At 47.0% G+C, this 16,071-nt stretch overlaps 1 protein-coding gene across 15 annotated transcripts in view; it reads left to right on the top strand.

Annotated features, from left to right (window-relative positions):
* znf536 (zinc finger protein 536) overlaps positions 1 to 16,071 on the top strand; it is a 599,157-nt gene that overhangs the window by 121,283 nt on the left and 461,803 nt on the right. The window lies entirely within an intron of this gene.

Genomic DNA, 16,071 nt, shown 5'->3' with positions numbered 1-16,071 from the left:
CTCCTCCCTACCTGCCCCACAATGCGATGTCCTCCTTTTGAGGAGAGACAACAACAATACACCTGTCAGAGTGGTCAAATAAAGAAGTTATATTGAGATGCAAATGACATAACAGACAGATGCACCCAGGTGATCCAATAAGTGAATTCAATGCCAAGGCGTCTTCCTCTCCCTAACTCTACTACAGGGTGCTCCCCCTGTGGCTGATGATGAGGTGGAGGCAGCCTGCTCCCTACTCTCTGCCACCAATGTATTGGAGGTGCCCATGGGCACCCCTCCAAAGGCTGCCACGTCTGCTTCAGCGTAAGAGCTGCTTTTGTCACATGGCCTCGGGACAAAGATGGCTCCTGAGTCATAGGGGGCAAGGGGCCAAACGGTGATGCTGGTGCCCCCTATGGGCTGGGCCCTTCGTCTGCCACCAGGACAGTCTCAACTCTTTCCTGGCACCTATGGATACTGGAAGTGACCACTGACTGGGACACAACTGGCATCCACTCCGAGCACCTTTACGCTATTAGCAATATCGAACGGTCGATGCTACAGAGAGTCTCAATCTTTCTGTGCATATCAGCACCCTGCTCCTGCACCCACTCAGAGTGGTGCTGCACATAGTTCTTCGAGAGGTTATCCAATCTCTCAATGGAGGAGCTTATGTGATTGAATCCATGGGTCATGACGGAGCACAAGTACTGTATGGACTCCTCCACTGCCTGCCCATGGCTCCTCAAGGCCTCAGGGAACTCCGACAAACAGGAATTTATCTGCCTCTGGTTCTGGAGGAAGAGTCTCCTTGTCTGTGACACCTGAGGTCCAGCATTTCCGCCCAGCAAAGCATCACTGTGTCTGTCCTCCATCCTCCGAGGGGGCTGCCCACAGGTGATACTGTCTCACCCTCTGCCTCCTCCTGTTTGCATGTGCTGTGAGATTCACCCTTTCTATGCTAATCTGTGGCCCAACTGAGGTGAGTGTCCCTGCGCTGGTGGAGGGTGCAGGTTCTGTGGACCTCCCTCTCGCCGAGGATGTCGGCGCTGATGTGGCTGGTACACTTTGGTGCCATTGAGCCATATGGAGACACAAGAAAATGGTGATGAGAAATGTTCCTACTCAACGTGTCCCAACACAACCATGCCCTTAGATGACAGCAGTCTAAGATCCATAGCTCCCATTGAGCAGGAGTCTCCTCCATGTTCTTCACCTCAAGAAATCCAATGACTCTGTTGCTCATGGCCTCCCATCTCGCCATCTCCCACTGAATGCCTAGATGGCACCCTGGTGATCTCCAGCACTGCCTTCTCCACCGCGGTCAAAGTGTGAAGCTGGGCCACTCCACCTCCCGTTCTGGCCATCTCCTGCATATTATGGGGTCTCGTCTGCAGGATGACAAGAGAATGATTCATCAGCAGGCTGCTCTGCCTCATCGCTTCCAGTGGGCTGATGCTCCCCTTCTGGATTTCCCCATCTGAATGTCTCCCCATAAGCCAGGGTGGCTGCTTCTCAGTGCTGCGACCATTCACTTATTCGGACAATGTGAGGGAGAACTATGGACATTCTGTGAGGTCAGTTCATATGCTTTCTGGTGCTGAGAGAGTTTGTTCCCAGTGAACCAGGTGCCGTGGGCACTCACCTTACCAGATCACAAGAGGTCACTAAATCTTTTCCTGCACAGAACCCAGGTCCTTCATGTGTCTCCCTGGCTGCTGACCTCCGTGGCCACCTCCATGCACGCCCTCTTGGTCTCACTAGGCAGATGTCTCCTTCCTGAGACTGGGAACAAAGCTGCCTCTTCTCTGACACTGCATCAATTACTGCCTCCAGGGAAGCGTCAGAGAAAAGGGATGCTGCCTGGGGACACATGACCATGCCCACAGAGGGCCTCTGATTTCCCTGGGGCTACATCAATGAAGGCAATGGCAAGCCCAGTCATGGCTGCCGCTTGCCTTTTAAGATTACCCCCAGCATTTCGCATTTTCAGAAGGTTTCCAACATCTCCAATTGGGTGCTGGACTCGCACCCAGGCCAATTAAGTGGCATTTGAATATAGCGCCATATCAGCAATGCTGACATGGCATAGGGACGGGATCTGGAAACATTCCTGGCATCAGGTTCCCGACTCCGTAACGAAAATCCATTCCTAGGTCTTTAGATGATGTTTCCAAGGGGCAGCATGCAGAGGAGGAAGAGAAGGAGGCCACAGATGGCTCCATAGGGCACTCTGGAGCTCATGCTATGGGGACAGGAAGAGGAACCAAATGAGGGCAGTCCCGCCATGCTAGACAAAGTAGGAGAGGTGTGGTTGAACAGGTTAAAGGAAGTCGAGGAGTACAAGAAGGGATAATGCACTTTGGATAATGTAAGAGATTGTCATTTGTGACTCTGATTTTGACCATTTTCATACTGTGGAAATCTGATTGGAGAGACTTAAATGGTGAGTTGCAGGAGAAATGGACACGGATTTGGGAGATGGCAGGCTCAAGAGCTTGTTTTGATATGCAGTCACTCTTACTATTTAAGCAAACATAGTAAACACTTCACAAATCCAGCTATAGAAAAATTGTTGAACATGCTAAGATAAGAAAAATCTAGTATGATTTACTAGATATTATCCATCATAAAGAAGTTACTCTGGAATCAGCTGCAAGAATACAAATAGTCTTTTTTCAATTCTAGTGTTGTGTTTTGAATTTATTCCTCGTGACAACTATGGGCTGGATTTTGTGCTGGAGGTGGGGTATCCGGTGGCAGGCCGAAAAGGCGGGCGGAACCTGGCCTCTGCCTTTTGTTCCCCCGTGGAGCGATCCTCCAGTCTTTTGTGACAAAGTTTTAGGAGGCGGGATCCCCATTTCTTTAAAGACTTTAAAGGGATGTGGATCCCACCTCCAAGAGCTGCCAACCAATCAGAGGGCCGGCAGCTCAGCAGTATCGGCAGCGCTGCCAGGAGTAGTGGCCATTGCTGGTACTGCAGAGGCCTTGGACCCAGGCCCAGTGGTGGAACCCCGGACAAGAGGTAGGTGAGGCAGGGTCACCAGGGCCAGTCCAGAAGGCCCTAGCGAGGGTGGGGCTGGGGGTTGGTCTTGCGGTCCAGGGGGTGGGGGTCCTGGGGGATGACTTGGTTCCCGGTGGGGGTCCTCTGTGGGCCACAAATTGCCCACACAGGAGGGATGCCCCACCCTCAAGCCCGCAGGGAGGGCGCCTCATTTTACAAGACATCCTCGCCATGCGGCAGTTGGAAGACGGCCCTAATTGGCCATTAATGGGCCACTTAAGGGCCTCAATTTGCCTTTAGGCGGGAAGGCCATCGTCGACCTATCCCACCTGCAGGAAGATCATTGGGTGATAGAGAGGTGATGGGCCCTCCGCCCCACTGTCCCCGGCCCCCCCAACCTCCTGCAACCCGTTGCAATTCTCTGAGCCCCCCCACTTCTGATCCCGTCTTGGGGGAGGGGGGCATAAAATCCAGCCCTTTTTGTGCCAATATTATCTCCCTTTTGTGGCCAACGTGTGGGATGGTGGGTGGGGAGGGTTTGGGCGGGTAAGTGGGTATTAGAATGTTTTCACTTATTGGTGGTGTTGGAGGATTTAGCCCCTTAGACTGTCAAACTAGTGCTACAGTTGTTTTTTTTAAATCTTCATCACATTACTTTACTGACGTAAAGAGTAAAGCCATCATTAAAACAATTATTTCAATCATTGTTACCTTCAGAATTTTTCTTGAAATTTTCTGGAACAATTTTATTTCAGAAATAACTGTTTAGAAATCTTGTCTTAATTAGAAGGAAAGAATGAAGTTTTCACTTATAATTTGACTTCAGAATGTCCCAAAGTACATCAGAAGTGTAGTCACTGTTATAATGTGGGAAAACTCCTTAATGTCCAATCTCATGGGTTATTACTTTGTTTGGTAAATAGATTTGCCCTTAACTGCACATCCTATTTACTGCAGGTCATTAGATGCTTAAAAGCTCTGCTTGAGGCACTGTATTGTGCTTGTTTTTTTGATCATGTGTTTATCTGTGATTAGACAACCACAGTGTTCTGAAAACTGACAACTGTTTGCAGCAGGGTGTCAGTCAACATGACAGTGTAACACTAAAATTATAATTGTCTTAAAAGTATGAGAATGACACATAATTTGAGAGCAACAGGCTAAAAAAGGAGAAATTCATCTGTTTTATAGCAATGCATTTGAGTTTCCATGTATATGGCATCAGGCATGTCTTGGGCACCAATGATCCAAGGCCCCATCCAATTTTCAACTACTGGCCACCTGTTTTTCAGGCGCAACATGGATAGTCTTGAGTTGAATTTATCCTCCTCTATCTCTGAAACTTGTCACTCTGCATTCTGGGAAAAAGTGATCAACATGCGTACCACTCCAATATGACATAATACAGGTACTTGTAATATAGGTCACATGACAGCAATTGGGAGGGTGAAGGAGAGCTGGAATGTGAAAAAACAAAAACAGAAATCAGTGAGGAAGTACAGCTGTCGGTGCTCAGATGACAAAGGAGTTGATTTCAGACATCTTTTGGCAAATATTAGGGGGTTTCTTATTCTTGAGGGCCTTTCTTTTCTTAATTATTTTTTGAGCCACTCACATCTCATCAACTGATCATGTTGGGAGGAATGAGGTAAGGAGGCTAGGGGGGCCTTTCTTGGTGTGATGTTCAGCATTGCAAATGCCTAAACCAACCCTGCTACTGACAGAGGCTCACAATGTTCACTTGAGGTACTAGAGGGTTGCTAAGGACTCTAGCACTGAATTCCAGCCTGTCACTACTTTAAGGAGAGAAAGGATAAGGAAAGAAAAAGAGGAAAGTACAGTCATTTTCACTAATTAACTTCAGCAGGAGATTCTTTCCATGAGCAACATCATTGATATCCAATAGAGCAGACACACCTTTTCCATCTGATATCACAAAACATAGGCGAGTCATTTCAGAGACAGGTGAAAATTTTTCATAATTTAAAATAAATTTTATTCAAGGGAATAAAAAATCCTTTCAAGCCATCGACCTGAAACGTTGGGCTGGATTTGCAAATTGGGGTCAGGAACCTGACGCCCTGATAATTTCTGGGTCCAGACCCCGCACTGCAACTGCATCGCTTGCGCGACACTATCTTGAAATGTAAATACCCTAATTGGGCCGGCAGTGAGCGAGGTGCCCAATTAGTGGCGCTGAGCATAACCAGGAGGGGGGAGCTGCCTGCAGAACGTGAGCAGTAAAAGCAGATGGCAGTCATGATGGGGCTTGTCGCTACCTGACAGAAGAGAGCAGTCAGCTCTTCGGAGGGCCAGCAGCCTCACTGAGCACAAAGTGGCCAAATGGAACAATTGGAAGTTAAAGCGCACAATCTGGCACAAGTCCCCCAGCTCCTGAAATTTTTCAGCTTCAAAAAAAAAATTTACCTTCTTCCTGCTACGAGCCCAACAGCTGTGCACTAACATGCATCAGATTGTTCTATAGTTAGGGGGACAGATGGGCATTTCTGTGGTTGCAGACGTGATTCTAGGATGGTATGTTGCCTTCCTGGTGCAAGGGTCATGGATATCACCAAGCAGCTACAGGGCATTCTGGAGGGCGAGGGTGCACAGCAAGAGGTCGTGGTCTACATTGGTACCAACGGTATAGCAAGAAAGAGGGATGAGGTCCTGCAGGCTGAGTTTAGGGCGTTAGGAATGAGATTAGCAAGCAGGACCTCAAAGGTAGTAATCTCCAGATTGCTCCCAAGACCATGTGCTAGTGAGTATAGAAATAGGAGAATACACCAGATGAATGCGTGGCTGCCGAGATGGTGCACGAGGGAGGGCTTAAGATTTCTGGGGCACTGGGAGCAGTTCTGGGGAAGGTCTGCACCTGAACAGGACTGGGACAAATATCCTTGCAGGAAGGTTTGCTAGTGCTGTTGGGGATGGTTTAAACTAGCTTGGCAGGGGGATGGGAACTTGAGCACAGTCTTAGATAGGACTATTTCAGGGCAGGGAACAGGAGGCAAAAAATTAGCAAGTGACTCTGAAAGACAGAAGAAGCAAAGGTTTTAAAAATGTTCAGCACAGGAATTTGGCAGTTAAAGGGTATTTATTTAAATGCAAGGAGTATAGTAAATAAAGCCGATGAGCTGAGGGCACAGATAGACACATGGCAACATGATATCGTTGCTATAACAGGAACTTGGCTTAAGGAGGAGCAAGAATGGTAACTCAACATCCTTGGATATAGAGTTTTCAGGCGGGATAGAGAGGGAGATAAAAGAGGAGGGTGTGTGGCATTATTAGTCAAGGAATCAATAACCGCTTTGAGGGGGGATGATATGCTAAATGAATCATCAAATGATGCCATATGGGTGGAGCTCAGAAATAAAAAAGGGGCAGCCATACTACTAGGAGTGTACTATAGACTCCCAAATAGTGAGAAGAACAAATATGTAGGCAAATTTCTGAGTACAAAAACTACAGGGCAATAATAGTTGGGGATTTCAACTACCCCAATATCAACTGGGATACAAACAGTGTGAAGGGCACAGAGGGGACAAAATTCTTGAACTGCATTCAAGAGAACTTTTTTAGCCAGCATGTAACAAACCCAATGAGACGAGATGCAATTCTAGATTTAGTTTTCAGTAATGAAGTTGGCAAGTGGAGGAAGTAACAGTGGGTGATCATTTTGGAGATAGTGACCATAATACAGTAAGTTTTAGCATAATCATGGAAAAGGACACAGATAAGACAGGAGTAAAAGTTCTAAATGGGGGAAGGCAAATTTTAAAAAACTGAGAGGTGACCTGGTGAAAGTGGACTGGATACAGCTACTTGAAGGAAAATTAGTGGGAAACCAGTGGGAAGCATTCAAAAGCGAGATACAGGCACAGTGTAGGCATGTCCACACAAAGATAAAGGGTGGAACTGCCAAATCTGGAGCCCCCTGGTTATCTAGAAGCTTACAGGGTAAGTTAAAGCAGAAAAAGAAAGCTTATGGCGATCACAAAAATCTTAATACTTTAGAAAGCCTAGAGGAGTATAGAAAGTGCAGGGGTGAAGTAAAAAAGGAAATTAGAAAAGCAAAGAGAGGACATGAAAATATATTGCAAGGTAAAATCAAGGAAAGCCCAAAGATGTTTTATCAGTACATTAAGAGCAAGGGGATAACTAAGGAAAGGGTAGGGCCTATCAGAGATGTACAAGGGAACGTATGCGCAGATGCAAAAGATGTGGGCAGGGTTCTGAATGAATTTTTTGTCTCTATCTTCATAAAGGAGAGGGTTGATGTTGACATTGTAGTTAAAGAGGAGGAGTGTGAAATATTAGATATGATATGCATAATGAGAGAAGAAGTACTAGAGGGTCTGACATCCTTGAAAATGGATAAATCGCCAGGGCCGGATGGATTGTTAAAGGAAGCCAGGGAGGAAATAGTGGATGCGCTGAGGATGATCTTCAAATCCTCACTAGATACAGGAGAGGTACCAGACGATTGGAGGTCTGCAAACATTGTACCATTGTTTAAAAAGGGTGCGAGGGACAGGCCAAATAATTGTAGGCTGGTCGGTCTGACCTCGGTGGTGGGTAAATTGTTAGAATATGTTCTGAGGGACAGGATAAACTGTCACTTAGAAAGACATGGATTAATCAGGGATAGTCAGCATGGATTTATTAGGGGAAGGTCATGTCTTACTAACTTAATTGAGTTTTTTGAGGAAGTAACAAGGATTGATGAGGGTGGTGCAGTGGATGTTGTCTACATGGACTTTAGTAAGGCATTTTGACAAAGTGTCACATGGCAGATTGGTCAGTAGAATGAAAACACATGGGATACAGGGGAATGTGGCAGGTTGGATCCATAATTTGCTCAGGGCCAGGAAACAAAGGGATCTTTTTGTGAATGGAAAGCTGTTGCCAGTGGTGTTCCACAGGGTTTAGTGTTGGGTCCCTTGCTGTTTGTGGTATATATTAATGATTTGGACTTAAATGTGGGAGGCATGATTGGGAAATTTGCTGATGACACAGAAATTGGCCATGGAGTTGATAGTGACGAGGATAGCTGTACACTCCAGAATGACATCAATGGTTTGGTTGAGTGGACGGAAAAGTGGCAAATGAAATTCAATCCAGAAAAGTGTGAGGTAATGCACTTGGGGAGGGCAAATAAAGCAAGGGAATACACAATAAACAGGAGGATATTGAGAGGGGTAGAAGAAGTGAGAGATCTTGGAGTGCATGTCCACAGGTCCCTGAGGGTGGCTGGACAGGTAGATAGAGTGGTGAAGAAGGCATATGGAATGTGTTCATTTATTGGCTGAGGTATATAATACAAAAGCAGGGATGTAATGCTGGAACTATATAAACCTGGTTAGGCCACAGTTGGAGTATTGCGTGCAGTTCTGGTCACCACATTATAGAAAAGACATAATTGCTCTGGAGAGAGTACAGAGGATATTTACAAGAATGTTACCAGGGCTCGAAAGTTGCCGCTATGAAGAAAGATTGGATAGGCTACGGTTGTTTTCCTTACAACAGAGGAGACTGAGGGGTGACTTAATAGAGGTGCACAACATTGAGGGCCCTAGATAGAGTAGACAGGAAGGATCTGTTTCTCCTAGCAGAATGGTCAATTACCAGGGGGCACAGATTTAAGGTGATTAGTAGAAGGATTAGAAGGGACATGAGGAAAACATTTTTCACCCAAAGGATGGTGGGTGTCTGGAATTCACTGCCAGGAATGGAGGTGGAGGCAGAAACCCTCAATTCCTTTAAAAGGTTCTGATGAAGGGTCACTGACTGAAAAGTTAACTCTGCTTCTCTCTCCACAGATGCTGCCAGACCTGCTGAGCATTTCCAGCATTTCTTGTTTTTATTTCAGATTTCCAGCATCTGCAGTATTTTGCTTTTATTCTTTTAAAAGGTACCTGGACATGCACCTGAAGTGCTGTAACTGGCAAGGCTATGGACCAGGTGCTGGAAGGTGGGATTAGATTGGGCGGCTGTTTTTTTTTCAGTGGCACGACAGGCTGAATGGCCCCCTTCTGTGCCGTAATTTTTCTATGGTTCTATGGTTTGGGTTTGGCGATTTCTGCTTCGAAAATTGCCTTCTTGCCCTCTCCGGTCCATTGACAAGTTCCTCAAGGAGCTTAATGGGTCGTTAATTGGAGGCGAGCAGGTTCCCCATTTCCTCCCCTTTCTCCCTCCCTTTGAAAATTGTGTCATTTTCAGGAGGTGACGGAATGCAGTGCCACCCTCTGGGAATGCGATTTTCAAATCGTGCCCGCGCCCCTTCCGACCCCTCCAACAGTTGAAGATCCTGGCTGCTGACTTTGTTTCTCTCTCCGCAGTTGCTGCTTGACCTACTGAATATTTGCAGCTTTTTCTGTTTTAATTTCAGATTTTCAGCTTCCGCAGTATTTTGCTTTTGAATAAAAAGCAAACACTGATAGAACTGTTTACTTTATTCCGGAACCTAGGGCTGGAGTTTTGTTATAGAAGCGGGAAACAGGAGCCCAGTCTGGTTTTGGGTCAGAAACCCACCTCCGGTGGGAAACAGATTCTGTTTCAGATTTAGATTTAAAAATGGGTAAAACCTTAATTAGTATGGAGACGGAATTCCTGTCTACTTAGAGCCAGTGGGGTTGGGAATGGAGGTGGATCAGATGAAGTGTGGGGCTCATGTAGATACCCACGGCCGCCATCACTGAGGCTGCTGGTTGACCTGAGCGAGAGTTCTGCGTTTTTTGCCAAAACCTTGTACTTCACTAGAGGGAAGTCAGATGTCACAGGGAAGCTAGAGGCCTGGCACCAGGGGCAGGGCAGACCTTCGCTTCATCGAGGCCAATCTAATGCTGGAGACCATGAGGGAGAGGAGGGTGGTCCTCTTCCTGGAGGGTGGCAGAAGGCCACCTCGTCGTACAGCAGGGGCACCTGTCTGTTCAGTGTTATCCCCTCCACCCCCTCTTCCTGCTCCTCTCTGACCTCCTGCTCCTCCCCTGAGCTGTCCTCTTCCAGGGCTTCATTGTCCTCAAGGTCCACTGTTCTCTGGAGAGTCATGTTATGGAGAATGCAGCAGACCACCATATTGACAGGGACCCTTGAAAGGCAGTATTGGAGGATGCCACCTGGCCAGTCCAGGCACTGGAATCACATCTTCAGAAACTGGATGGCCTGCTCAATGGTTGGTATGTTAAGCAGGTGACATTGGTTGAATTGCCTCTGTGTGTCTGTCTGGGGCACCTGTAGAGGGGTCACTAGCTATTTCTTTAAGGGATTTCCCTTGCACCCTACAATCCATCCACACACTTTGGGGGATGAAGCGAAGGTCACTGGCAGCCTGGACTACTGGAGGTTGAAGCAGTCATGGCAACTGCCAGGAAAGTGAGTGCACACATGGAGGAAGCTCTTGTTGTGGTCGCAGATCAGTTGCACGTTGAGGGAGTGGAAGCCCTTACTGTTGATGGATCTCACTGGCCAGTCAGTGGGTGCCTTGGTGGCCACATGGGCACAATCCTTAATGTCCTGCACTGGGGGGAATCCAGTGATGGAGGCAAAACACAATGCCCTCTGTGCCTACACAGGTTAATCTGTGTCGAAATGGGTGCAGTTCCCCATCCTCCTGAATATGGCATCCATGACCTTCCTGATGGCGTGAGAAGCTGCCAACTGTCAGATGCCACGTAGGTCCGCAGCTGATCCGTTAAACTGCCTGGTTGCATAGAAATTCAGGGCAACAGTGACCTTGATGGCTGCAGCTAAGGGACTATCGTGGGGGTCGTGAGGCCTCAGATCATTGAAGATCAGAGCACATAGGTCCGAGACTATCTGCCTGGATAGGCGTAGCCTCCTATGACATTGGCGCTCTGTCATTTGCAGGTAGCTGACTCTTCGGCTGTGCACCCGATGTCTTGGGTAGTGCCTTCTTCCCCTTGCAGTCCCCCACTGTGCTCCTCTTGCCTCCTGCTGTCCAGGAGGTTGCATCTGCTGCAGCTCATCCTGGCTGCTCTGGCCAATGCCAGAGTAGCCAGTTCCCATCCGAACTCCCTCAGCTGGAGTTTTCTCATTCGCTGGGCCTTTCCTTGCCAACCCCAGCTGCCCAAGTGATGCCAGCAGCCTCATATTCCTCTCCAGATTCCCACCACTCACCACTGAGAATAGCAAGTCTTCCAGTTCCAGCAATGGCTACTCTGTGGCATTTTTGAAGTAGCTGAGCTTTATTTTGTGCCTTTGCATTATTTTGATCAGCCCTTCCTGCAATCCTCATGGCCCCCTGCAGTGTTCACGTCTTGAACACCCTGCCATGTTCCAGACATGGCATTCCCCCCTTCCCTTCCTTTGAAAATTGAAAACTGCTGCTGACAAACCAGTAATGAGCTCCTCAATGAGCTCAGTAGGCGATTAGTTGGAGGCGTGCGGGGTTGCCATTCCCTCCTTCCTCGTGTCCCATTAAAAATGGCATCATGTTCAGGAGATGGCAGGACCTGGTGCTGACCTCCAAAAATGCGATCTTGAAATCACGCTCACACCTGCCCCCGCACGCAGTGGACTTTAAAAATCTGACCCCTAGTGATTCTTTCCTGCCTGCCTGCTTGCCCTATTGCTAAGCTGGGAGGCAGTAGTACCAGTCCTAAAGTCCTCCTGTGTAGGGACAAAGTCTTGTCTGAGCCTCCTTGCACTCTATTCTGGACCCCAACTCTTACTTACTGAAGTTTCCAGTCTGAGTCAAGGACTTTGGTGGACATGCACTCTGATCTTTGGAACGGTACTGCCCTTTTAATGTCTCTTTTGGTGCTGCAGCAGGGTTCCTGCCAAGATTGTCCCACGTACATTGGTGGGCTCTCCCTTGGTGGCAGGAATCGACTGGGAACCAGGGAAATGGGTCAGGGGTAGGGTGGATTGAGAGAGGCGAAGCAAATGTCCCACCCCGATAGGCCTCCATCTCACCTATGAAGGATGGCCTCACCTTTTGAGTTCAGCTATTATTTTCCAGTGTTGCTCACTTTTGTTAAATGTGGGTTCATAGTTTACAGTGGTTCAGTTAATACATCTATATCTAATTGTGAGAAGTATTGTTTTACATCTAAGGGGATTAACACACAATGTAACAGGGAAGTGCATTTTTTGGTATGCTTAAAGAGAAATGACGCAGTGGCACTTGCTGGCTTTATAAAATAGTCATCTTTTTGTACAACTGTCCAGTTATCAGCTACAGGTACATTTTATCTTTGTTTATAAGTGTTACAGGTTGATTGATTTTGTTTGTTCTACCTTTTAAGCTACACCATGGTGGGTGATTTTAAGTGATTGATGTACAAAGTTTTATTTTCCAAATACAAACTGTCCTTCGACTTTGATGAAAGGTTTCTATTGTTAAGTTGAGGGTGCTCTGTCAGGAAGCATAAAGTTCTCAGACTTTTTTTTATTCTTTCATTGAATGTGAGTGTCATGGCAAGGCCAGCATTTGTTGCCCATTTGTAATTGCCCTTGAGAAGGTGGTGGTAATCTGCCTTCTTAAACCGTTATTGTCCATCTGCAATAGGTACACCTACAGCGCTGTTAGGAAGGGAGTTCCAGCTTTTTGACCCAGCAACAGTGAAGGAACGGTGATATAGTTGCAAGTCAGGACGATGTGTGACTTGGAGGGGAACTTGCAGACGGTAGTGTTCCCATGCATCTGCTGCCCTTGTTCTTCTAGGTGGTAGATGTCACGAGTTTGGAAGGTGCTGTTGAAGGAGGCTTAGCGAGTTGCTACAGTGCATTTTTTATATGGTACACACTGCTGCCACTGTGGAGGGAGTGAATGTCTAAGGTGGTGGGTGAGCTGCTTTGTCCTGGATGATGTCAAGCTTCTTGAATGTTGTTGGAGCTGCACCCATCCAGGCAAGTGGGGAGCATTCCACCACACTCCTGACTTGTGCCTTGTAGATGGTGAACAGGCACTGGGAAGTTAGGTGGTGAGTTACTCACCTCAGAATTCCCAGCTTCTGACCTGCTCTTGTAGCCATAGTATTTATGTGGCTGGTCCAGTTAAGTTTCTTGTCAACGGTTACCCCCAGATGTTGATGGTGGGAGATTCAGTGATGGTAATGCCATTGAAAGTCAAGGGGAAATCGTTAGATTCTCTCTTGCTGGAGATAGTCATTGCTTGGCACTTGTGTGGCGCAAATGCTAGTTTCCACTTATCAGTCCAAGCCTGACTGTTGTCCAGGTCTTGCTGCATGTGAACATGGACTGCTTCAGTATCTGAGAGTCATGAATTATACTGAACATTGTGCAATCATCAGTGAACATACCCACTTTTGATCTTATGATGGAGGGAAGGTCACTGATGAAGCAGCTGAAGATGGTTGGGCCTAGGAAACTACCCTGAGGAGCTCCAGAAGTGGTGTTTTGGAACTGAGATGATTGACTTCCAACAACCACACAACCATCTTCCTTTGCGCTTGGTATGACTCCAACCAGCGGAGAGTTTTCCCCCAATTCCCATTGACTTCAATTTTGCTAGGGCTCCTTGATGCCATACTCAGTTAACTGCTGCCTTGATCTCAAGAGCAGTCACTCTCACGTCATCCCTGGAGGTGAATTTTATGCTCTCTCCTGCGCCGGGTTTGGAGGCGGGAAGAGCAAGAAATCGGGTGTGATGGTGGCAGGTGCGGGGGTGTTCCCTGTCATCTTCACGCCTCTGTCAAAATTATCCCCGGGGTTGGAAGGCCTGTGAAAGGCCTTCCCACCCGGCAACCAAGTGAGGCCCTTATGTGAGCAATTAATGACGAATTAAGGGCTTCATCCCACCGCCAACGCAATTAACCGTGTGGCAGGCCGCCCTTTTGGCACATGGGAAGCACGGAACGAAAAACAGTGCAGGTTGCTTCCTGGGTCAGGTGGGGGGGTGGGTCCCTCATTAAAAGGCACTTTGTGCTTGAATGAGGAACTCGGTATTGGGAAGGGGGGAGCCTACTGAGAGCCACTCCTCTGCCCTTGCTAATGACCCCTCATACCCCTTCCCCCACGACCCTGACATCGCGAGACCCCTCCCACCCTGACCTACCTGTGGCCTGGGTTCAGCGATGCTCCTTGACTTTGGGTCATTGGTCCACCAGCAGCAACCATTGCCTTTGTGGTGGAACTGCTCAGTGGAAGAGCTGCTGGCCTCTGAGTGGCCGGCAGCTCTCAGAGGGCGGACATCCGTCGCTGAGGTCCTTGATCCCATGGAAGACCCGCCGCTGTCCACTTCAGTGGCTAATGGGCACAAGATTCGGCAGACCTTCCACAGAAGATGCGACGCGGGGTTCTCGCATTGCTTTTTCCAGATATTGAGAACCCTATCACCATCATAAATTCCCAGCCCTTGCGTTCAGCTCTTTTGTCGATGCTTGGACCAAGGCTGTAATGAGGTCAGGAGCTGAGTGACCCTGGTGGAACCCAAACTGAGCATCGATGAACACTTAATCACGCTATCGATGTCGCCTTCCAACACTTTGCTGATGATCAAGAGTAAACTGATGGGGTGGTAATTGGCTGGATTTGATTTGCCCTGCTTTTTGTGTACAGGAGATCCCTGAACAATTTTCCAGTGTTGTAGCTGTACTGGAACAGCTTGATTAGGGGTGCGCCTAGTTCTGGAGCACAAGTCTTCGGTACTATTGCCGGCATGTTGTCAGGGCCCATAGACTTTGCTAAATCCAGCATTTTCATCCATTTCTTGATATCATGTGGAGTGAATCGAATTGGCTGAAGATTGGCATCTGTAATGGTGGGGACCTTAGGTGGAGGCCGAGATGGATCATCCACTCGGCACTTCTGGCTGAAGATAGATGCAAATGCTTCAGCCTTGTCTTTTGCACTGATGAACTGGACACCCCCATCATTGAGGATGGGGGTATTTGTCGAGCCTCCTTCTCCGGTTAGTTGTTTAATTGTCGGCCACCATTCACGACTGGATGTGGCAGGACTTCACAGCTTTGATCTGATCCGTTGGTTGTGGGATCGCTTAGCTCTGTCTATTGTATGCTGCTTCTGCTCTTTAGCATGCAACTTCACCAGGTTGGCACCTCATTTTTAAGTATGCCTGGTGCTGTTTCTGAGACATATTCAAAGATAAAACTATTGTACCATGGTTTAAACTTTATTTTTCAGTCCCTAACAAAAAAATCTAATTTTTTTATTATAATAATCACCCAAAAATGTAGTAGATGTTAATGAACAACTAACAAAATGGTTGTTTTTAGGGCTATATTCCCGCATATATCTTTTAGCTAAAGTGTGCCGCCTTACATTTTTACAGCATTTGAATACACGTGCCCTGTTTGGGTAAAATTTTATGAAAAAAGGGAAACATAATTTTAAACGAATGAACTTGAATCACTGTCAAAATTTTTTTTGCTGTCCTTCTGAGACCTCAAAACTTGTTTGGTTAAGTAGTCACGCTGTGCAAGTGGCCAGTTATTGGGAAGGGGCTCAGATAATTGTTTGTTGAGTATTTAATGGTTCTGCTGCCTCAGCACACTTTATTGCTGGCAGTTTTCACACAGCTGTGCTACTGAAAAGAAGCAGAACTGCAGCAGAAATGTTTAAGTACTGTACAGTACAGAGGGCCTTACTGTCACATGTTTTACTGACTTATGTGGTGTTACTCTCCCACAACTTTTTTTGTAACCCTTGCACATGCTGGTACTCTGTAGGTGGCTTCAAAATCTATTTGTGGGAATATGACTGTAGTGGAGAGACATACATTTAGGATGTGATATTAAATAATGAAGTCACTAAAAGCAGCCGCTGTTTGTTCTTTTGTAATTGCCATGTACTCCATGACCTTGTAGTTTATTTCCAAACATTAAGAGATATTTATTCTGGTGTATTTTTAAACAGAGGTTGTTTTTCTTCTCTTCAGAAAATGAGCACAGATGGTGATTGATTTTTCAAGTGCTAACATCCCTGCTTGAGAAAATTTTCCCACCTTCTTTGTGCTAAGCAAGTCAGGCAAACTAACATGATGATGCGATCATCAGTTTCATGCAGACATAGTGAATTGATTGACAGAGAGGATTTCTGCATAAACCACCCTGTCTCCTGATGTTTTCCTTTTCTTTTCT

This window comes from Heterodontus francisci, chromosome 17, assembly GCF_036365525.1.
Source record: "Heterodontus francisci isolate sHetFra1 chromosome 17, sHetFra1.hap1, whole genome shotgun sequence".
In the NCBI taxonomy this organism is placed as follows: domain Eukaryota; kingdom Metazoa; phylum Chordata; class Chondrichthyes; order Heterodontiformes; family Heterodontidae; genus Heterodontus; species Heterodontus francisci.
This window is presented reverse-complemented; position numbering and strand designations above follow the sequence as displayed.